This window comes from Azolla caroliniana, unplaced genomic scaffold, assembly GCF_043228905.1.
Source record: "Azolla caroliniana isolate FFs.n. ecotype wild unplaced genomic scaffold, voAzoCaro1.0.p SCAF_12, whole genome shotgun sequence".
Lineage (NCBI taxonomy): Eukaryota > Viridiplantae > Streptophyta > Polypodiopsida > Salviniales > Salviniaceae > Azolla > Azolla caroliniana.
In genome coordinates, this window is record NW_028230447.1 from 17,220,323 (window position 1) to 17,244,928 (window position 24,606).

At 39.7% G+C, this 24,606-nt stretch overlaps 1 long non-coding RNA gene and 1 pseudogene across 1 annotated transcript in view; one reads left to right on the top strand and one right to left on the bottom strand.

The window, feature by feature from the left end:
- The window catches only part of LOC147857274 (uncharacterized), a 45,222-nt gene extending 32,963 nt beyond the window's left edge, over positions 1–12,259 (bottom strand). Inside the window, exon 1 of the long non-coding RNA XR_015530556.1 lies at positions 12,188–12,259. This is a non-coding gene — a long non-coding RNA (uncharacterized LOC147857274). The remainder of the gene's footprint in view (positions 1–12,187) is intronic.
- Positions 12,260–12,298: 39 nt separating this feature from the next.
- On the top strand, positions 12,299–21,325 carry LOC147857277 (uncharacterized; annotated as a pseudogene).
- The last annotated feature ends 3,281 nt before the right edge of the window (positions 21,326–24,606 follow it).

The following is a 24,606-nucleotide window of genomic DNA, read 5'->3' on the forward strand; positions in this document are numbered from 1 at the left end:
GAACCGACGTCTTACGAAGAAGCATCGACATCTGTCGATTCAGCCACCTGGCATCTGGCGATGGAGTCAGAAATGCACTCCATTCGGGCAAACAAGACTTGGGATCTGGTCGAATTACCTAAGAATCGACGTGCTCTTCCTTGCAAGTGGGTTTATCGACTAAAAGAGACGTCTGATTCGACCACCCCAAAGTACAAGGCCAGATTAGTTGCGAAGGGCTTCCGACAAGAATATGGCGTCGACTTCGACGAGATTTTTTCACCAGTGGTGAAAATGACAACCCTTCGTTTTCTACTCGGCGTAGTGGCAGCCGACAACTTGGAGCTGATTCAGCTAGATGTCAAAACAGCCTTCCTCCATGGTGATCTTGAAGAGGAAATTTATATGGAGCAGCCAAAAGGCTTCGTGGCAACTGGCCAAGAACATCTAGTCTGCCGACTCAGGAAGAGTCTATACGGCCTCAAACAGGCACCGCGACAATGGTACAAGAAGTTCGACGACTTCATCCAATCGATCGGCTTCTCAAAAAGCGATGAGGACCATTGTCTTTTTACCCACACAGCTCAAGATGGATCACCCATCTTCCTCATCATTTACGTGGACGACATGCTAATTTCCGGACGCCACGCGGGCGAACTTGCCGATCTCATTCGGCAATTGCGGTTGAAGTTTGCCATGAAGGACCTCGGTCCGGCACGACACATACTCGGCATGAAGATTAGTCGGCATCGCGATAAACGACATCTTTTTTTGTCTCAGACCGACTATATCGGACGTGTCTTGGAACGCTTCAACATGCAATCAGCCAAATCTGCTTCAACCCCGCTCCCCATGAATCTTCGGCTCTCTCAGCGAGACTGCCCGACATCCGGTCCGGAGGGGGAAGATATGAAGTCGGTACCGTATGCACCGGCAGTCGGCTCCCTTATGTACCTGATGGTCGCGACACGACCTGATATTTCTCATGCCGTAGGAGTCGTTAGCAGATTTATGCACAATCCTGGCCGATCGCATTGGAACGCAGTCAAGCATGTGTTCAAATATCTGGCTGGCACAAAAGACCACGGCATTCTTTTCGGTCCGAACTCAACCTCAGGCGTAGTCGGTTACACCGACTCGGACTTCGCCGGTTGTATAGACAGTCGGAAATCAACAACTGGATACTGCTTCAAATTCGGCAATGGAGCAATTTCGTGGAAGTCGAAACTTCAGGAGTGCACAGCGACCTCAACGACCGAAGCAGAATATGTAGCTGCGTCCGACGCTGCAAAAGAAGCTTTGTGGCTTGGCCGGCTGGCGCACACGTTTCGACAAGTCGACCATGACTCGGCCCCAGTTGTCTATAGCGACAGTCAAGGTGTTGTTGCCTTGTCGAAAAATCCGGTTCACCACAACGCCTCCAAACATATCGACGTTCGATATCACTTTGTTCGGGACTGCGTCATTTCAGGGAAAATCGGTCTAGAGAAAATATCCACAACCGACAATGTCGCAGATGGAATGACCAAGTGTCTTTCGGCAGACCGCTTTCGGTCCCTTCGGCATCAGATGGGCGTAACGACAAACCAGTCCGGTTAGAGCCGAACACAGCGCAGGATGGTTTCGGACAACCGACATCAGTTCCTTAATGATCGGCTTCAACTCTTCCGACCCGACCAGTTCGGTCTTCTGCCTTCGGACCCTGCCGACTCGAACAAAAACTGATATGTCCGAGAACCTAGGTTTATACCTGTAATCTTAGATAACCCATGTATACGCCCATTACGGGGGAGTGTCGAATACAAGTGTATAATGGACGTATTCACACTATCCCTTTGTATAGCTCAAGTTTGGGCCATTTGTGTAATTAGCATAAATGGTAGTTGCCCTAAGTCGGTCACTATATAAAGTGACCTAGTAACCTTTTTGTAGGGTTGGTTGTATTATTGTTTCTATGGAATAGGAAGAGTCTTTTGTGCCTCCTCTCTCTCTCTCTCTCTCTATCTCTGTGCACGATCTTGGAAACTGTCATACGCAGGTACTCAACACCAATCGAATGCTACTTGATCTTCCGCATTGACGGCCTCGTCTACAACACTACGAGCGACGGATGAGCTTGGAGCTAGATGTGATGAGGTTAGGAATTTTAGATGTTGTGAGCAACATGAGAAGGGGAAGAAGAAGATGCCGGAATACGATACCGGTAGTGAAGGGTCGGATCGTAACGAATCTGAGCCTGGAAAGGGAGAAGGTGGATCTTCAGAAATGAAGCCCGAACCGGCCAAGAAGGGCCTTAAACTGGGTAATGACAAGTTACGCCGGTCAACCCGCCAGAAGAACCCTGTCAAGAGGTACGGGTATAATGAGTACATGGTGCATCATTATGTGTACATGACTACGATGGCGGAAATGCGTGAGCCAGAGAGCTACGCAGAAGCAGCAAAAGGCGCAAATTGGCGTTGTCGTGAAGATTCCGGGCCATAAGTAGAAACAAGGTGAAACACGCGGGAGCACTGGAGTGCATGAGTGCACACCCCTAGAGAATTGAATAGTGTAAGTACGAGGCATAGGTAGAGGGGGGTGTACTAGTTAGTTAAGGCATTAATAGGGATTCAAACATCGCGTAAGTAGGGAGAGTTACGAGGAGTGCGAATCAGGGGGGGAGAATCTAGGAAAAGAAAGCAACAAGTCATGAATGCCTTGTAACAGTCGCTCCTTGTGCTATAAAAGGGGCGACCTTTGACTGTTTGGCAAATGTCATTTTGGGCGGGAAAGTAATTGAGAGAGGAGAAAGGGAACAGAGAGAAGACGAGATGACACAGTATAGTTGGGAAGCTAGTCGGATATACCGATGTCAACTGGGCTAGTGATGCATCGGATCGCCGATCCACCTTCGGTTACATGTTTTCTCTTGGTAGTGCAGTTGTTGCGTGGAGCAGTAAAAAGCAGCCAACAGTGGCTCTATCGAGCACTGAGGCTGAATACCGGGGCACTACCCATTGCCACCTGTGAAGCCATCTGGCTTTGGCAACTGTTGCGAGAGCTCCGGATTGAGGTGCCAACCCCGATCTTGATCTACTGTGACAACGTAAGCAGCATACAACTCGCCACGAATCCCTTATTCCATGCTTGGACAAAGCACATAGAAGTGCATTATCACTTTGTGCACATGGTTGTTTACGTACCTGTATTTAACGTTTAAATACGTATAATACCTCATCATTTGTATAGTACGTACTATACCTCAATGTTGTTCAGTCAAATATCATGTACATTTGTCCAATACGGTATTTAACATATTTATAGAAAAACAGGTATAATACGTATTAATAAAGAAAATGTAAGTAAAACCCTAACAAAAAGCAAAAGAAAAAAAAGATTTTAGTGAAAAAGAATCCAAAGGAAGGAAGAATAGAAGAATAGAAGAGATGACGATGAAGAAGATGATGATGAAGAAGAAGAAGAAGAAGAAGAGAGAAAAGAAGACATAAACATGTCCTGAGTGTGATAATCGTAGTAGATAGAAGAAGAAGAAGAAGAAAACGAAGAAAAGAGATACCTATCATGAGTGTGATAATCGTAGACAATTACTCAATCTATGAAAGCATAATTGTAGATAATTGCAATTTGAAGTAGAACATCGTGATACACACGTACACTGATTTATAGGATAAGGGAATGTCGACATCCATATTACTATAAGTATTTTAGGATGTGAAATGTTCAAATGTCTTATATGCATTTTAGGATCTAGAACTATATTGTACATCACAAAATTGTGTAAACATAGATGTTTTTTACAATATTATAGATATTTTTTAGAAAGGTAAATAATTTTCAAATTCTAGAAGTATTTAATGTACTATACGTATTTTATGTATTTTATAAGTATTTAACATATTAAGAAAACGTATTTAACGTATTTTTAAATTGGGAGGTACTATACGAGTATTAATACGTTAAATACGTATGGTATCTGTACCGTACCTAACTTACCTAACAACCTTTTTTGTGCGTGAGTGGGTCCTGAGCGGTGAAGTTGAACTTCGGTATGTTCACACGGATCGGCAAGCTACCGATATCTTCACCAAGCCACTCGGATCGGACAAGTTGCAACACTTTTCGGAGATGCTCGGCATTCAGCGTCTCAACGTGCCGCACTTGAGGGGGAGAACGGGAACGGGAATGGATGACACCGAACGAGGAACCGGAGAGGAAGAAAGAATCAAGGGGGGAGATGAGCAAATAAAGGAAGCCGAGCCGACCGAATGAGTCGACACATCCAAACAAGTCGGAGCAAGTGGCAACGATGGCAGAGTCAAGGACAAAGTTGACCGGAAGTAGGCCAAGACCCAGATGTGGTCCGATGTGGTGAAGGGCCTAAAAACGGAAGACGAGTTGGAGACTACCAACTTGGACAAGAGCTGGAATGAATCGGAGGAAGCCGATTTGGTTCAACAGTTGCATTCAGAAGAGCCAAAGCAACTAAAGGGCAAGCGGACAATAAGGCAATGGAAGTCGACACCAACATGGAGGACTCGATGGGTCGACAAGCGCCGAAGTGGTAGCAGCGAAGGAGCTGAGATGGGCCTGCTGAGCAGACAAGCCGATCGAGGAGGTCGAGGTTCATGGAACCACAAGGGTCGCGAGAAACGGGACCAGACCGGACGAGGAGCGCGAGCAACGCGGAACGATGCCAGAAGGAGCCAGATGGAAGGACCGGCTACTACAGACACTAACACAACAATCCGACCTGAGGGGGAGTGTTGAGCGAGCATGCTCAACCAGATCCAGATCAGCTGAATAAGCCAGAGCCGGATCGGTGTCCAGATGATATCCAGAACTAGGAGCCGATCGGAGAGTCGGATCGGATTGAAACTGGTAGGCCGTTAGAGGCCTACGAATCCAGCCTAATACGTAGGCATACTTTAGGGAGTCAATGACAGTTGCTCGTGTGAGCATTGAAGTACCTGTTAGTACTTCTATTAGTCCTTTATGGACTTGTATAAAAGTGCTCTCTGAGCACATTCTATGTATAGAGTGATATACAGAGTGTTATTACTTTTTTAATAGAGTTTACGTTCTGCTCTCTCTCTGTCTCTCCCGCGCATATTCTTTGTGTTAAGCTTCCATTGAACCTTTCTCTCCATTGTTGCTATCCGGTACAGCAGGTTTGTAATACAGTTCCGCACGTTCACATTCACAATGCTAATATCAAAATGGTTGAGCATGACATCTTTTTGATGTGAGGTTGTAGGTTCAATCCTCACCAACTATGTATTTGATGTCTATGTTGTGATAGATGTCCACTATCACCCACACTCTTTGGCTTATGTATTGATAAATTAGAATAAGTGGTGAATAAGGTTGCATGAGAAGAAGGATTGAATGCCCCCATATTTATGCAACATGTTTTCTTATTGCTTCTATATGCAGATAATGTGGTACTCTTCTCATATGGTGTTGATCGTATGCAACATTTATTGGGGGTATTAGAAGAATTTTGCCATAGTAGTGGACTAGCATTGAATGTGGAGAAAATAAAGATGATGGTAGTGCAAACCAACCAACCTCATCATTACCCTATTCTAACATATAGAGGTGAACATATACTGTTTGTTCAAAGCTTTAAATATCTTGGTATTAATGTACCCGCCACAAATAAATGGAGTGCATGCTTTGATTCTAGGCTTCAAGTCGGTTGGAAATCGTATTACCTTTTGGAGAACCAATGCAACCAAAGTGATACTTGTGGATGGGAAGTAAAACTAATGTTGTTCAATGCCATGGTAACTCAAGTATTACTTTATGGAGTAGAAGTATGGGGTGGCAGCATCTCTCTTAATGCATAGAATGAGATTAAGAAAATTCAAAATATGTTTTTAAAGAGGCAATTAGGAGTTAAATGCACTACCCCTTACTAGGTTATGCCCTTGGAAATAGGTGTTTGGCCCATAGAAATATTGGCACTCCAAAGAGTATATAGATACATTACAAAGGTAAAGAATAAGTTGAATCATCGATTACCACATCTTGCTTGGAATGTTGGATGTAAGCTACAAAAGAATCATAAGAGTAAAATTCTCTCATTCGGTTGGGTTCTTGACATAAGAAAATGGTTTAGATGATGGGGTGTGGATGATCTTTTAGACTTTCGGGTGATACTATGAAATATGTAATGATTGAGGAAAGGTTGGTGGAATCATTAAGGATGAAGTGGGAAGATGCGAAGAGGACAAAGCTAGAATACTACATTGCAAATGTCAACCCTGAATGTTAGTCTCAATTTAAATCAAGAATGTTTATTGATCGTATCCAACTTTATGTCATTATCAATAGGAGTAGTAATGCTCATAGAGCCCTTGCACTACTTCGCACTCGATCTCACAAGTTGGGTATTGAAGTTGCATCATAGTATCAAAATGCAACGAATTTGAAGGCATGTAAAGTATGCAATGAAGGTATGGTAGAGGATGAATGTCACTTGCTCGTCACATGCTCGACATATAGTGCAATTCATTCAAGATATGTTGACATACTAAGAGGGAGTGATAACTTAAGTGCCATACTTAAGACACCACCTAGAAGGTTGAGCTCATATGTGTATGCTTTATTCACACATAGAGACTTTGTACTTCAATGTATGAATACCCCTCTTTAGGAATGAGACACATATCAAGAACACATGTATACTCTAATCCCATAGGTCAAAATTGGCCTCTTTATGGACGATAAAAATTCTAATTCTAATTCTAATTCTAATTCTAATAGGTTTGTGGAATACATTGTGGAACATCAATGACTAAGTTTGTTGTGATGCAGAAAGCCCCTAACTACTTGTAGTTCAAATTATCAATTGAAACCTTCTCTCCGTCCTTGATAATGGGAACCACAAACTACTTACAAATAATGTGGTCTAGCCCCACTCCCATCTATCATGAAGTCAAATAAACAATTGCAACAATACCATCTAGCCTAATCCATGAACCTCATGGTTCCACTCATTTTCACGCACTTGTTGTTGGATAGGTCTTGTGAGAGAGTTCATAAATGCAACATAGAATACTAGAAGTGTGACAACAAAATGAGAGACAAAAATGGAACACTACATATTAAAGAAGACTGACCAAAAACAACGATCTAACAAGGAATACATCAACATGCATCATTGTCTATAAGTGGCTAGCCACCAATAATAGAACCTTAACCAACTCTAGAGTTTTCCTCATTCCTAAATCTCTAGCACATGAGTTATCATGGAAAACCCTCATAACATGATTCCTAATACCAGTAACCTACAAAACAAATATTTTTAATTTTCTCTTGGCTAATGCTTAGTCAACGTAGAACTTATTGATCAATGGTCTAATGAAATAACTACACTAATTAGCATTATGGGGCTCACTCCTTCAAACCCTATGTGTGAGCCATCCAAGATTACTTATGGGACCGTGATTTTAACATGTGTGTTGATGCATCTCAATCTACGTCTGAACATTCTATCATGGATGATCTTGAGCAACTTGCTTGGGATTCATTGGCTATGGAGGTTTTGAAGTTGGATGTTTGGACATGGTTGCATGGGAATGATCCAGGTTTTACTTTCCAATCTTCTCAACATAGACAAACATGGAATCGGTTAGATAGAATGTATGTGATGCACGATGATTCTTTTTTACCAACATCACTTCGTATGCCAATTCTACAAGATGTAGAAACTTCAGATCACGTTCCTATTTGTTTGAAGGTTTGTAGTCATGCAATTGACATGTATAAATCCTTACTTGGAAATCCTCCATTATGCTTTAACTCCTCTTTTGCTTCAACCTCACTTTGATTCTCTCATGGAGCAAATTTTGGTAAATTTTTCACAAGAAGTGAATTTGAAAGGAGTTAAAGCATGGGATTCTCACATTATGAAACATTAAGATCAGTCATCGTATGTATGAAGTAACTAATGATCAACGAAGAAGAGGTCTTCTTCGACAATTCTCAAACTTGTTCTCTCTAGGTATAATGCATTATTGATGCATGCACCATTACATGAGGAGTTTTTGGATATCCAAAGTCAATTGCAGGTTATTATTCCTCAGTTGCAATGCCAAAGTTATCATTTGCAAAGTTGCGTCAAGTGAGGGATGGGCTCATAGATAATCAATCTCAATCTCATTTGTTTTTCCAAGCGTTACATCCTACTTATGCTCGATCTAATGTGGTACATGTGAAGCAAGGGGATGAATTGATAGTGGATCCTACTACAATAATTGACATATGTGCTCATTACTTTAAGGAGTTGATTGGCCCACAATTGTTAATGACAAATGAGGTGAGTTGAGCACGTCATGAGTTTTATGACGTGGTTGGATGTATTGTGCATGACCTCATTAGTCATGAATTGGATGCGGAATTCACTGAGGATGAGGTGGACACGGTTTTAAGGCATCTTCCTAGTGGTGAGAGCCCCAGTTGGGATGGCTTGACAAATGAAGTTTTTAAGCGATATTCGAACATTTTAAAGGGGCCCTTAACTTTGATGTTTCAACATTCATGGGATTCTGGTTGTATGCCTCAAGCTTGGAAGGTTGGTCTAATTAAATTAATTCCAAAGGTGACATCTCTTGAGTCATTTCATCAATGGAGACCTATTTCTTTGATGGGGGGGTTGTATAAGATATTTACAAAGGTCTTGGCAAATAGATTACAGAAGTATTTGCCAAAGTTAATACATCCTACCCAATATGGTTTTATTGCAGGTAGGAATATATTGCATAATGTGTTGAATGTTCAAATGACCATGGATTATGCTGGAAAAACTCATCAAGAATTTATTATGGTGCAATTAGATTTGGAGAAAGCTTATGGTCATGTTAATTGGTCCTTTGTTTCTGGGTTAATGCATACAATGGGCTTTGGACCTCGTATGTCTCGCCTCATATTTTTATTAGGACAAGATGTGGTGTCTCGAGTAATGCTTAATGGGGGAGTTACATTAGATATTGCCGTCACAAGATCCGTTCGTCAAGGATGCCCTCTTAGCCCATTGTTGTTTGCTATTGTTACTCATCCCTTGTTAATGATGCTATCAAGGCTTGCAACAAATGGTGACATTGTGGGTCTACACCTTCCGTCTGGAGGGCAACTGGTAGCACAAGCTTTGATTGATGATTCTTTCATGTTTCTACAAGACTCACGAGAGAATCTTGAGAAGGGGTTGCGTGTATGGAACCAATTTGCATTGGCTTCAGGATTACATATTAATTGGAGGAAGTCTAGTCTCATATCATGTACTGAAAGGGATTTGGAATGTTTAAGATGGCAAGGATCCATGGTGAAGAAAGGCTCTATTTTCTGACACTTGGGCTATCCATTAGGAATGAATGTTACAAATGGTCAATTGATTGAATGGTGTCTAGTAAGTTGAGGGATAAGTTCATGTATTGGAAATCACAATCTTGGTCATTTCATGTACGCTTGAAGGTTGTACAATGTATTATGGAACCCATGATATTATATTACTTGTCATTGTTGTCATGGACAAAGAAGGCTTTGCATTCTGTTTTGCAACCTCTTCGATATTTGTTGTGGAAGAAGAGGGATAAGATGGGAATCACTTAGGTTGCGTGGAATTATCTAGCAACCCCTAAGCACTTGGGGGGAGCTGGAATATTGAACTTATCCATGCATATAATGGCTTGTAGATTTTCATTATTACAAGACATGTGTTCAAACTCACAATCATGGATATCTATTGTTCAATATTTCATTGAGAACAAGGGTTTAACACATGGGAGGACAACAATTAAGGCTTCATGGTGGTAATTACTAAATCGATGTATTTCACTTAGGATTCCGGGCTCTTCATGTGTTCAACACTTGGTTACTTCATGGCAAGAAGCACTCTTGTTATGTGTATGGAAACCATCATCTAGTAGAGAGCATTGTAATTCTTTGCAAAAAGAGTTACTTGTGTCTTCTCGGTTATTATGTTGACCAGGAAATGAGAGAATGTGCTCTCAATTTAATCATTTGTTTTGTTTGGGGGTCAAAGAGGTGGGAGATATAATGAGGCTCCATCACAAACAATTTTGGAGTTTGTTGAAGCGCGACAATTATTATTCATCTCACCTAATTATGGGTTTATTTGGCAACAACAACAAAATATTGCAATGATGCAAGGTCCCTTACCTCCACAAACTGGAGAACAACTGTGGATTGATTGGTGTTTACGGGATCAAACGTCATTGTTACAAGTGACTACTAATCTTTTGTATCATTGCTCTGTTGAGTCTCTTGGATGGTTATTATCTAAGGCTTAAGACAAATAAAAAATACACAAATCCGATCATGGGTGGTGGCAGATCTTACAACATAGTTGGCATTCTAAATTGCCACTTGTAGCAAAGGTCTTCATTTGGAGAGTTTTGATTGGAGGATTGTCTTTGGGATTAGCTCTAAAGCGTTGTGGACTAGCAACACGTAATTGCTTTTTTTGCACTGTTCAAATGGAAGATAGTACTCATCGATTTATACAATGTTTGATTGCTTGTCATATTTGGAGTTACATTTCTCAAATTTGGCAAGTTTTATCACGATGTTATTTGACACCTAGACAATGGGTGTTTGCACAATTTACACAGGTTGACCCAAAATCAGAGATGGAGATCGTTTTTCTATTTTTAAGATATTGGGGATTGCGTCATAATTGGAACATGCGCAACGCTTTTGTATTCGATGGTAGATATGGAGTGAAAGCATATCTATGAAAGTTGAAGGGAGTACTAATGTGGCAATTTTTTTAAGGGAAAAGTACCAAGATACTCTTAGAAGTTGGTCTATTTACCAAAATGCCCCTGGAAGTTCCAAATTTACCAAACTACCCCTATCTCCAAAAAAATACACTTTATAAAGTAATTATACACTCAAATCTACAAGCCCTATTTACCAAAATACCCTTAAACCTCATAGAATCTTTCTTTTCTTTCTTGTTCATCATCAATCGTCTTCATCAGGTTAGTACTCTCTCTCTCTCTCTCTCTCTCTCTCTCTCTCTCTCTCTCTCTCTTTATATGTGGACATTTCTCTATTATTAGGTTTTCCCTTTCTTCTTTTATTATTCAATCCCCTTTTCCTACTAATTTTTCTTTTTCTTGTATCCTTCAAAGATTTCTTCTTCTTCTTCTTCTTCTTCTTCTTCTTTAGAGAAAACTCCTTCTTTCAACCTCACAATGCATTACTTGGCCTTCATTGATTGATCCTGAGTTGCAACATGCTTTGAGAATGCTTATAAATGTAACAATATCAGGGAAGATACCATCAGATTGCATCTTTTCAAAGCATTCAACTACTTCTTCAGATTTTCCATTCTCAGCATATCCAACAATCAATGAAGTCCAGGAGATTGCATCTCTAACATGTAATTTATCGAAAACCTATCTATCTCTCTCGATTGAGCCACATTTTGCATAAGTATCAACCAAAGTGGTAGCCAATGAGATATCACTATGTAGGAAACCTCTCGAACCACATTCTACATGTACATGAAGACTTGTTCTCATGTCTCTTAACCTTATACAAGCCTTGAGCAAAGCAACAAAAGTATGTTCATTTGGATGTGAAGAAGAAACATCAACGTTTCTCATTGTTTTGTATAGATATTATGCTTTCTGTGGTTGACCACAATTGTTGTAACCTGATAGCATGAAATTCCATGAAAGCTCATTGCGAAGAGATATATGATCGAACTAATAGAGAGCATCGACCGTACATCCAACTTTAACAAACAAAGGAACCAGATAGTTTCCTAATACATTATCACATTCTAGTCCTTTTATGCAAATGCACTCATAGAGTCGTAGAGCATATACTCTGTTTCTGTCATTCCGGCATTTACATAAAAGCCTTGCAAATTCTTCAGCAAAGGAATGAGAACTTGAAAGAAGAAGAAGGTCAACTTCTAACTTATTATGCATCTCTTATATATAGAGATATACCATTTCTTCTTCACGTTCTCCTTCTTCTTCTTCTTTTTTATCAGAGAATAAGTGCGGTATTTTATAGCCAGACTGGTAATGTTTTGCATACATTGGAGGGTTGAAACTCACTTCTTCTTCTTCTTCTTCTTCTTCTTCTTCTTCTTTTTTATCAGAGAATAAGTGTGGCATTTTATAGCCAGACTGATAATGTTTTGCATACATTGGAGGGTTGAAACTCACTTCTTCTTCTTCTTCTTCTTCTTCTTCTTCTTCTTCTTCTTCTTCTTCTTCTTCTTCTCTCTGTCTCTCTCTCATTTCGATGTTTGATGTTTGATGTCTCTCATAGAATGGCTTTGGTGGAGGGAAGGCAGTTTGACTCTTTGAAGGAGCTTCGACAAGCTATGAGAGATGATGCAATTGGCTCTCATGTTGAGCTAAGAGTGATCAAGCCAGATAAAACAAGGTTCACATGAATTTTGCACTCATATGCTTTTACACTCACTTGACTTTTAATCTTAAATTTGTGCTCACATGACTTTTGCTAGATTAACTATTACATGCAAAAATTCTGGATGTCGATGGAGGTTGCATGCATCTTGTATTGAAGGAGGTCCAAAATGCTAGATCAAGAAGAATAGGGAAGAACATAAATGTGGTGGCACTCAACACTTAGGGAACAAAGAAGTAAGCTCAAAATGGTTGGTTGAAACAACATTGGAGAAGTTTAAATATCATCCTACATACACACCAAAGGAACTAATTGGTGATGTGCGTCGTGAAAAAGGTGTCACTATCTCTTACAGGGTAGTGTGGAAAGCAAAAGAAAGTGCACATGCTCAAATCCATGGGGATCATGTATTTGCATATCAAAATCTTCAAAATTATTGCCAAAACATTTTAGAAGCTAATCCTGGTAGTGTGGCATATGTTCAAGAAACAATTGAAGGTCTCTTTCTTCGCATATTCATTGCTTACAATGCAAGCATAAATGGTTTCATGCATTGTAGACCAATAATTGGTCTAGATGGAACTCATTTGAAAGGAAAATATCTAGGAATCCTTCTCACGGCTACTACCATCGATGCACAAGGTGCTTTGTTTCCGATTGCATTTGGTGTAGTAATAGCAGAGAATGATGATAAATGGTGTTGGTTTCTTCAAAGTTTGAAGGATGTTCTTCGACACACAGATCCACTAACGTTTATTTCAGATAGACAAAATGGTTTAGTGGATGGTGTCATGTTGGTGTTTGGCAATGATACATCATGTCATGGATATTGCATGCGCCATCGGGGCGCCATCTATCAGACAATTTCAGAAAAGCTTTTAAAAGCAATCAACTACTGGGGATGTTGTGGAAAGCTGCAAATGCAGCTAATACTCAAGACTTTGATGTTATCATTGGAGAAATACGCACTTCAAATAGTAATGCAGCTAAATGGCTAATGAGCACCGCCAACCCCTCACATTGGGCTACATGTAAGTTTTCAGGGAAAAGGTTTGAACACTTGACATCTAACATTATCGAGTCCCTAAATGCATGGTTGTTAGAGGCTAGAGCTATGCCTATTCTAGGGATGATGGAATTGATACGCCAGAAGATAATGTCATGGTTTTATGACAGGATGGTTAATGGAGAAACTTCTAAAGCATGTATTGGATTGGTTAATGGAGAGATAACACATGATGCATTGGTTGGATATGCAGAGAAATTCATTAGAGCATCCATACAACATGGAAGACTATACCGTATTTTGCCATCTACTAATGATGTTTTTGAGATCCATACTCCAAAACATGTTAGGATTGTTTATGTGGATAAGAAGATATGTACTTGTGGACAATGGCAAGATATGGGGTTACCTTGTGCACATGCAGCGACTGCTATTTTGTTTCGAAAAGAAAGAGTTCAATCTTTTGCACATAAGGCATATTTGTTGCAATCATATTGTGATACTTACGAGGAGCTAATATTTCCTCTTGTTGTTACGCATGATAATATTGCTGGAGGCATGTTACCACCAGCCACACGAAGTGTTAAGAGTCTATTACTAATCAATAGACCAAATCAAGTAAAAAGGAAGAAAATAGATTGGATAGAAGAACCCGTTCCACCCGACCACCCCCGAGCTATGATCTAGACATAGCCAACCTACCACCGACGTCCCATACCGCCGGATATTAGGATGACTAATACCTTGGAAGAGATAAACACGATCGTCGAGACGAAAGCCTAGCCCGCACCACCGGTGTCTACGACAGCAGCCTTCCGACGTCATTCCTATGAGGGTAGCTAAGCCTCATATTTATACCTTTTCCTAGGCCCCTTGAATAGATGTGCCTTTCTAAAAGGCTCTCTATTCATTGGTTGTCTAAATCATGATAGTGCATGCACATATCATTCATTCTATCCAATCATTAGTCCCCTTTTTAATAATAGTGAACATACCCTTCACTAATGTAAATATTAGTGACCTACCCTCACCAACGTTATGTGTACATAACATACTCCCCTACTTCAAAAGATTGCACTCTTGCAATATAAAGTGAGGAAATTGTGCCTTAAGCGAATGCTCGCGTTCCCATGTGGCATCATCAATAGGTTTATCCATCCATTTGATCTTGAATAGCCGAATCTCTTTAGAACGTAAACGTTTAGTACGAGAATCAAGAATTCGTTCAGGAACATGAGGTTTGTAAGAAAAATCCTCTAATGTTACAAGATCTTGGATTGTGATGGTGTTATCACCAGAGCCTAAAAATGGTTTTAGACGACTGACGTGAAAAACAGGATGAATACCCACGTTACGAGGTAAGGCAAGGTGATAAGCAGATGACCCAACTCGCTTAAGGATTTCAAATGGGCCACAATATCGTGGGGCTAACTTAGCGCACTTGCCCGTAGATAATGACGTAGAATCAGTCGGGACACGCAAAAAAACTTTTTGACCAATAGTAAATGCACGAGGACGTCTATCCTGATCAGCATAAAATCGAGCACGATCTTGAGCTGTCTTGACATTTTCTTTGGCAATATGCAACATTTGGTTCATGTCTTGCAAAAAATTGCGTGTACTGTCTAATGTATCACGATGAATCGTGACATCAACTGGGGCACGTGGCTGAAAACCATACATCAACATAAAAGGACTATATCCAGTGGATGTATGTTTAGAGCTATTATAGGCAAATTCTAAGATGGGAAGGTATTGCTCCCACTTAGAAGGGGTTTTTGCTACATAAGCTCGAAGCATGTCCTCAATAATTTGATTAACTCGTTCAGTTTGTCCATCAGACTGAGGATGATCTACGGAACTCATGCTCAACGTAGTTTCTAGTTTCTTAAAGACCTGAGTCCAAAAGTCACTATTAAACTTGGAATCTCGATCACTAACAATATCCATCGGTAATCCATAAAAACGAAATAACTCATCAACAAATTGATAAGCCAACTGTTGAGCGGTTACCGTGCCTTTTGTAGGAATAAATCTAGCTAATTTTGTTAGCCTGTCAACGACAACCCATATGGCATCATGACCCCTCTGTGTACGAGGTAAACTAACAATAAAATCCATCGAGATACTTTCCCATTTATTGTTGGGAATATCTAAGGGATGTAAAAGACCAGCAGCTTTAAGTCGTTCCGACTTATTAATCTGACATTGTAAGCATTGAGTTACGTATTTATGCACGTCAGAGCGCATCTTAGGCCAGAAAAAAGTACACGAGATGAGAACGAGTGTGCGTTGTATTCCAGGATGACCAGCAGATGGTGCATCATGACATTCATGAAAAAATTTCTGTTTAACATTTGGTAAATCTGGAACACAGACCTTTCCACTACGGTAGAGCAAACCGTTTGTAATGTGAAAGGTCGCCTTCGAGGGTAGGGTGCTAGTATCGGCATCTAAACCAGATTCGGCTTTCGTCCAGTATTTTGAGAAATAACTGTCATCAAGGTATTTCCCTCGAAGGTGATCTAAAAGATCAGATTTTATTTCCGTGAAGCTAAGCATGTTAACTTCTTTAATGCGACTAAGAGCATCAGCAACGGTGTTCATAGAACCCTTGCGATATCGTATGGAAAAATCAAAATCTTGCATAAGGTCAGCCCAACGGCCTTTACGACCAACAAGATCGGGCTGGTCACAAAAATACTTTAATGATTGATGGTCTGTTGTAACCACAAATTTATTTCCATAGAGATAGTGCCTCCATGTTTTAAGTGCGTGTATCACCGCAAACAACTCTTTCTCTTGAACCGAATACCGAGATTGAGCAGCATCAAGCTTCTTACTTTCAAAAGCAATAGGCTGACCACCTTGATAAAGAACGGCACAAATAGCATAATCACTAGCATCGGTTTCAATTGAGAAAGGCTTAGAAGGGTCTGGTAATAGAAGAGTGGGAGCCTGACACACATGCTCCTTGAGTGTCTCAAATGATTTGTCAAGTTGTTCATTCCATGAAATTGGTTTGACAGACTTACGTGGATGACCTTTTAAAAGGTCAGTTAATGGCGTAGTCAATTTGGAATAGTTACGAATTGATTTTCGTAAAAATCCAACAAACCCTAAGAATGATCTAAGTTCACGAATATTACGAGGAATGTGCCAAAGTTTAACCTTTTCAATACGAGAAGGTTCAATTTCAACGCCCTTTTCTGTAATTAAATGACCTAGGTACACAATAGATTTTTGGAAGAAGTCACATTTTGAATGTTTTGCATAGAAAGAGTTGTCACGCAACTTTCGCAAAACAAATCGAACATGTTGAACATGATCTTGCAAGGTACGGCTATATATCAAAATATCATCCAAGAAGACGACAACAAAATCACCGAGTTGATCTCGGAAAACATCATTCATCGCTTGTTGGAATGTGGCTGGAGCATTAGTCAACCCAAACGGCATGACTAAAAACTCATAATGGCCATAGCGCGTACGAAAAGCGGTTTTAGGAATATCATCCTCGGCGATGCGAATCTGATGATAACCAGTTCGTAAGTCAATTTTCGTAAAATATCGAGCCCCGTGCAAACGATCAATCAAATCATCGGCACGAGGTAATGGATATGCATTCTTAATTGTCATTTTATTCAAACGGCGATAATTGATACACATTCGCCACGAACCTTCCTTCTTCTTGACTAATAGAACTGGCGCACCCCAAGGTGATTTACTATACCTAATGTGGCCCATACTCAAGTATTCCTTAAGTTGTTTAGCGATCTCATCCTCTTCTAATCGACTAAGTCGGTAAGGTGGAATGCTCACAGGAGCAGCCCCAGGGATGAGTTCAATTTGATGGTCCACATTACGTTTAGGTGGTAAAGTAAGCGGTAATTCAGTAGGAAACACATCTTGAAAATCCTCTAAAATAGAGTCGAGTAATCGTTGCTCAAAATGTGGTAATTGTGTGGCGTCAATATTAAAATAATAAAATTGAACCGCAGGATCAATTACACACGAATAAATTAATGAACTAGAATACTCACTTAAAGATTTAGAAGACACAAGTGAATGAGAAGGAAGTTTGGAACATTGAATAAAATGTTTACAATTATTAAGTTCAAATGTGATTGAGTGATTAACCCAATCAATGGACAAAGAAGGGTTTTTATTAAAAAACCAAGGATATCCTAAAATGACATCTGCGGATTGTAATTTCATAACATGAAAGTCAAGCTTCTCCAAATAAGTATCTATTTGAATTAGCAGTTGACAAACAATGCCACTGATGTATTGAACGTTTCCATTTGCCATGTGAACTTGATAGATATGATCACTTGCGTTTATGTGGAGCTCCATTTGCTGCACAAAGTGATCATTAAGAAAATTGTGAGAACTACCGGAATCAAACAAGAAATGTGCTTGTGTTCCATTGATATATCCGACTGCTCGGAGTAAATCATTAGGTCCAAGTAAATGTGAAGGAAAAGTGCATTCACATAAACTTAAGTGATTGGTATGAACTTCAACAATATCAAAAGACTCACCTGTGTGACTCGTAGATTTGTCTTGAGGAGGGGTGTTCATTGACTTCCTCTCAAGACGACGACAGGTATCCTTTGTGTGGCCCCGCTTCTTGCAATATGCACAGAAGAGGTTCGGTTTCTTTGAGTCGCGGTCAAGAGTGTCACTGGATTGCTTACGTTTCCCAATGAACTTGACATTCGGAGTTTTGGCGAACTCAGGTTTATTGTGGTCTTTCTTGGAAGTCCTATGGTATCGCAGCACAATGTTGACGGCTTCCTCGAAAGTTGTGGGGTCCTTGTCATGGACAATCCAATGATAATCCCCATTGGGAATACCATTCAAAAAACAAGCGACAAACCATTTCTCACCCGTAAGTCCCGATTTTTGGATCTGGGTCCGAGCGTGATGCACATAATCCTCGAGAGAGGTAAATGGCTTACTAGACAATGTGAGCAAGTGTTGCGCTTGTTCGGTTTGAGAAGGTGGCTGCAAGAATTGTTTCTTAAAAACATCAACGAAACCTTCCCAAGTTGTGGGTAAGTTTTTTGCGGTCCTTAGGCCACGCCACCAAGCAGCAGCTCGGTCACCTAACTCACGACCGACATAACCAATTTTTACTGCATCGGGCTTGGGATGAAGCTCAAAGTGAGACTCCCAACGACCAAGCCAAGTGCTAATGGCCTCCTCGGTTCTTTCTTTCTTATCTCCCTTGAAAGGCGTGACTACGAAGGAAGGTTCACCTTCTTTCTTGGACTCAATAGTTAATTCTTGGAATTTCTTTTCCAATGCCATATTGGCCTGTCTCATTTCGGCCAATTGATTCAAGGTAGTAGTGAGCAATTGCTCAATAGTGATCTCAGCTTGTGTGCGAGATGCGGATTGGGGTTGAGAGGTCTCATTTGGAGAGATCGTTCCAACTGCGTTCAAAACTTGTTCCATGATGCACGTTGTGGGTATGCAATAAAATAAGGAGGTTCAGAAAATACACAAGCAAAATGAATGCTTGAAATTTTGATTGAAAGAACTTTATCCAAGAAAGTATCTCATGTCTTTACCCCTCTAGACATATGAGATGTGATTCGAGATCCGATAACTATGGTAACACTATGGTGTTTTAAAAACCATGGGGGAAAACATAGCTAAGATGTATTTCTCGGATCTCTATCTTGAGTAATCATGGCGGCTCCCCGAGGCTCAACCATGGTTCTTACATCAATGAAATTTCCTAGATAGCCTTATATTAATGCCAACCCATCATGTATTATATGGTCGAGAAAGTGTATTACGTGAAAAAACAAGTGCACTCACAAGTAATATTCTAGTCTTGCGAGCAATAAGCAAACGTGATGATAAAATGATAAAATAAGGCACTACTCATAAGAGTTAAGTAGTGACGAAAACAAGGGTAAAAAAAAGAACCCATGTGTTACCTACGAAAAAAAACAATGTCACAAATAAATGGGAAGTGCAAGGTATGCACATATACATCCCAATATGATTGTTATAACTTGCACAATTGTGACATAAGCCACAAATTGATACAAGTGATGACGGTGTTGTGCGCAAAGATGTAATACTCAAATCCATGAGTAAAACATCAATAAGGGAACTCATATGGTTTTACTCGTTTTCTAAGGCTTGATGATAAGAGTTAAACCTAGATGACCCGTTGAAAAAAAATCGTTCAACAAGCCACTCCATACGAAAAAAATAGTCTACACGTAAAGGTTACATTAAAAATAAACGATGTAAATACTTTATACATGAAAAGGAAGTGGAAAAAGGATAGTTAATTGTGGGCGGGTAAATAATAATTACTAGAAAATCATATAAGTGAAACAATACTTATGAAATTAAAATTTAATTAGAATAATCAACAATTAGGTGTATGGAATCAAACATGCCCTAAGATACGAAACCCTAGGGTAGTTGACATGCACCTCCTCAAGACCACCACATATCCCTAGAATCGGCCAAGTAATGGCTAATTAAAGAGGAAAGTGGCATAGGTAAGTGACATATACCTCGTCAAGGCCACATCATCCCTTAGAATCGGCCAATTGATGGCTAATTAAAAAGGAAAGTGGCATATGTAAGCTACATATACCTTGTCAAGGCCACAACATCCCATAGAATCGGCCAATTGATGGCTTAATAGAGAGTAGAGTGGCATAGGTAGGCAACATACACCTCGTCAAGGCCACATCATCCCTTAGAATCTGCCAAGTGATGGCTCAATAGAGGGGAAGAGTGGTATACTCAACATCATATGCAAAACGGCCATGAGATAAGCGTGTGCGATTAGAGCAAACACGCTCGACCCAATGCACAAGAATAATTATTATCGTAAGAGTTCAAGAGAGGAGAGAGTGGGATATATATCGCAATATGCAAAAGGCCATGAGTTGAGCGTGTGCGATTAGTGCAAACACGCTCGGCCCGATGCATAATAATAAGTAAAATCGTAGCGTAGTAGGAGGTAGAAAGAAAGAGAATAAAACGTAATACCAATTTGATTCGACCATAAAGAACGCATAATAGAAAAAGAGAAGAGATCAAAAAAGAAGAATACCGGGTTTAGAGTGTTGTTTTGATCCTGAGAAGAGCATGACGAGCCTTGTTAGATCCCCCTCGCTCACACGCAAAAAACATCAAAACAACAAAAAAAATTGTTAGTAAAAGCTCTGATTCCACTGTTAAGAGTCTATTACTAATCAATAGACCAAATCAAGTAAAAAGGAAGAAAATAGATTGGATAGAAGAACCCGTTCCACCCGACCACCCCCGAGCTATGATCTAGACATAGCCAACCTACCACCGACGTCCCATACCGCCGGATATTAGGATGACTAATACCTTGGAAGAGATAAACACGATCGTCGAGACGAAAGCCTAGCCCGCACCACCGGTGTCTACGACAGCAGCCTTCCGACGTCATTCCTATGAGGGTAGCTAAGCCTCATATTTATACCATTTCCTAGGCCCCTTGAATAGATGTGCCTTTCTAAAAGGCTCTCTATTCACTGGTTGTCTAAATCATGATAGTGCATGCACATATCATTCATTCTATCCAATCATTAGTCCCCTTTTTAATAATAGTGAACATACCCTTCACTAATGTAAATATTAGTGACCTACCCTCACCAACGTTATGTGTACATAACACGAAGACCTCATGGACGTCCAAAAACCAAACGTATACGCACAATAGAATAAGGCACAAAGAAGAAAGAACATCGTTGTGGAAGGTGTCGTGGGAAAGGACACAATGCTCGCAGTTGTGGGGCCCCAATTTAGTGACGATTGTGCATTATTATATATTTTGTTGAGTCGATAGATATATTTGATTTTGTGGATATTTTTGGAATTACACTTTTTGTAGAGGATCAAAATTAACCTGCAATTATTACATTTCGATAAATAATTTTGGTTTGCGAGTATTTTTGAATTTGATGAGATTGGGGAGATTTAGTTGTGATTGCATTTTGCTAACAAAATTTAGTGTATATCATGAAATTTGGTTTAAGATGACATTTTAATAGCAAAGTGTCATGTGAGATTTTGTTTAAAATGACATTTTGGTGGCCAAGTTTTTCGTGAGATTTGGTTTAACATTTTGGCCGCAAATTGTTTGTGAATCCACAAATTCATGGAATTTGGCTTCAAAATGGCATCGCAATGGTAAAATTTGGTGTGTGATCAAATGTTTTGGTTTTAAGATTACATTTTGGTCAATTGAATCACAAATTTTGGTTTTATGGGATTAAGCCAGTATAACTCGGTGTAAATTCATAGAATTGGATTTTAAGGTGACCTTTCAATTGAAATTTTTTTTATATAATATAATTTTGATAATTTAGTTTGATTTATGATGTATTTTGAAAAATAAAAGTGGTATAAATTGGTCAAAATAGGTATATAGTGGCATTATGGTAAATAAGTTTAGGTTTAAGGGTATTTTGGTAAATAGGGCTTGTAGATTTCAGTGTATACTTACTTTATAAAGTGTTTTTTTTTTTGGAGATAGGGGTAGTTTGGTAAATTTGGAACTTCCAAGGGCATTCTGGTAAATAAACAAACTTCCAGGGGTATCCTGGTACTTTTCCCTTTTTTTTATTGGAGCAAGTGGAAATTCTTTCCTCAGTGCTCAGTGGAGTGTTCGTCTTGCCTATTGACAATTCAACATGTTCCACTACCCATGTAGTGTAGTTAGTGGATAACCATACTCCATTGTCACACCCATTGTAAGTAGTGTTTTTTACACACATTTATTAACATAATTGTGTGTTTTCACCAAGAGAGAGAGAGAGAGAGAGAGAGAGAGAGAGAGAGAGAGAGAGTGTGTGTGTGTGTGTGTGATAGAATGGAAATATATTACAATAAAAGGGAAGAGTACAAAAGATAGTAATAGGTTCAAGGCTTAAGATTGACATTGAATCGAATTGGTTTGAGTAATACAATATGCCTCTATTTATAGGGCCCTCAAGAGTACGCTTAGATTTTCATGAATTTTCCAGAGTATTCTAGGATATTCCTAAATTTTCTAAATATTCCAGAAAGTTTGAGGAGCTAGGTGAAATATCTTATGATAATTGTAATAATAATTTTAATGATAAGGCTTTGACACATGTATTATAAGGTCATGGGTTTAAATCCTTTTGCGACAACATGCGCTTGTCATGATGATAAATGGTAGCGAATTGGACAATAACCTTAGTTATTGGCACTTATACTCGCTCTCTCTCACGTTCATTCTCTCACGAAATAGAACATTGTAGTTTAACAATATATACAAGAGAATATTTAAATAATATCAAAACTACTTCTCTTATCAAAGAGGTTTTGCACGCATATAAGAGTTAGGATAATTAGGGTTTGGGTAACTAGTTCTTAACATTAATCACTCTTAAGTTCTAATGAAAGATTAAGGTGAGAGAGTGTCTACTCCATCAAGTGGAAGGAGACACGCAATAAAGAAGGGTTGTAAAAGTCATTAACGGGGGACTACAAGTTTTCTAGTGAGATTTACTCTATACCCATTTTCCTAGTGTCTTCTTCAGCTCCATGTACTTTGTTGGTGTCGGTGTCTTCATAGCTATGTTGATTCTTGTTATCTCCTTCTCTGGAATACACCTTCGATTACTCCCCTGAGTAATCGGATCAAGGAATCGTGGTTACGTAGGAGAGTACGATAGGGCCGAGAAGGCCAATCAATTACCTGATCACCAGCCACAACCGATGTTCCACTTATGACTTACGAATAGCAGGATCGAAAGTACAGATTATGGAAACAGACACAAAGATGACCCAATAAAGTATGTATATTGATTACTGGATAAAATCGATTACAAGGCACAGAAGTCGATTATATCAGTCACTCTCTCTTTCCTTCTATAACATAACATATGCATATATTCATTCCTTCCTTTTTCTTCTGTTGTTCAACGATTTATATAGCCTCTCCTTGGCGCACTTTCGCTACTTCCTCCTAATTCACGACCTTTATTCTCGATTGCATATATTTCATTCTACCTTCCTCGGCTACCAATGCTCGGTCGATTCCCTTTTTACCTACTTGACCTACTCGTCTCTTTAGATTCGTTTCTCACCTTTGTGCCCTTTGTCCCACGGATAACACCTGGCACACCCGTGGGACAGTGCATTGCATGTCGAACCCAAAACAAGATCGCTCCAAAAAATCAAAATCGAGAATTTGAGACTATTGGTATTCGAAAGAGCCGAAAAATGCTATTGTACACTCATTCTTCTTCAAAAATTGATTTGATGCCCTCTGGTTGCTCCGACTCCCTCGGTGTGAGATCAGTCGTCAAATCGGCCCTTTGCTCCATGTTCTCTTGGGCTTCCGTTTGCTCCAACAGCTGTTGAGTCGCCTCCTCCTATTTTGGCTCAGTGGGTTGCTTCTTCTTCTTTCGGCTCTTGGGTTGCTTCTTCTTTCGGCATTTTCTTCTTCTTTGTCTATCTTCTATCTTCTTCTTCTTTTTTTGGCCGTCACTCATCCGTTCTCGCGGCCACGACTCGGCCGTCTCTCGGATGCATCCCGGTCGTCGTTGTCTGTCAACGGTCGGCTAGCCATTGCCGTCTGTTTGGCTGTGTCTTTCCAGCCGGACTTTGGCCGTCTCTTGACTGTCACTATGTGTGTCATTCGGCCGCGTCACTCACTCGGCCGACTCTCAACTGTCGGTTGCTTTCTCGACCAATTCTCGGCTTCTCGGTTGTCTCTCAGTCGACTCTTGGCTTCTCAACCGTCTCTCCTTTATGCTTTTGTAGCTCTGACCATCATTGCATGCCCGTCAAAGGCCATTTTGCCCATCAAAAACACACACCCAATAAAAATGTCTGTCAAGTGACATATAAACTTACAATTTTCATTTTTCATGTGAATGGCACCCAAAATTTATACAAGTCAAATGACATGCTAAAATTTTATTTTCCATGTCATATATATATATATGACATTGTATAATGTCATAATACATATTATATATAGTATATTTAATATTGTAATATGTACTATGTAATATTGTAGATTGTAGTATATGTACATACTATAAAATGTACATACATGATACTACAAAGACATATACTATTAAAATGTACATTGTAGTATGTACATTTTATAATAGTATAACTGTATATGTATTATGTATAATGTGAGT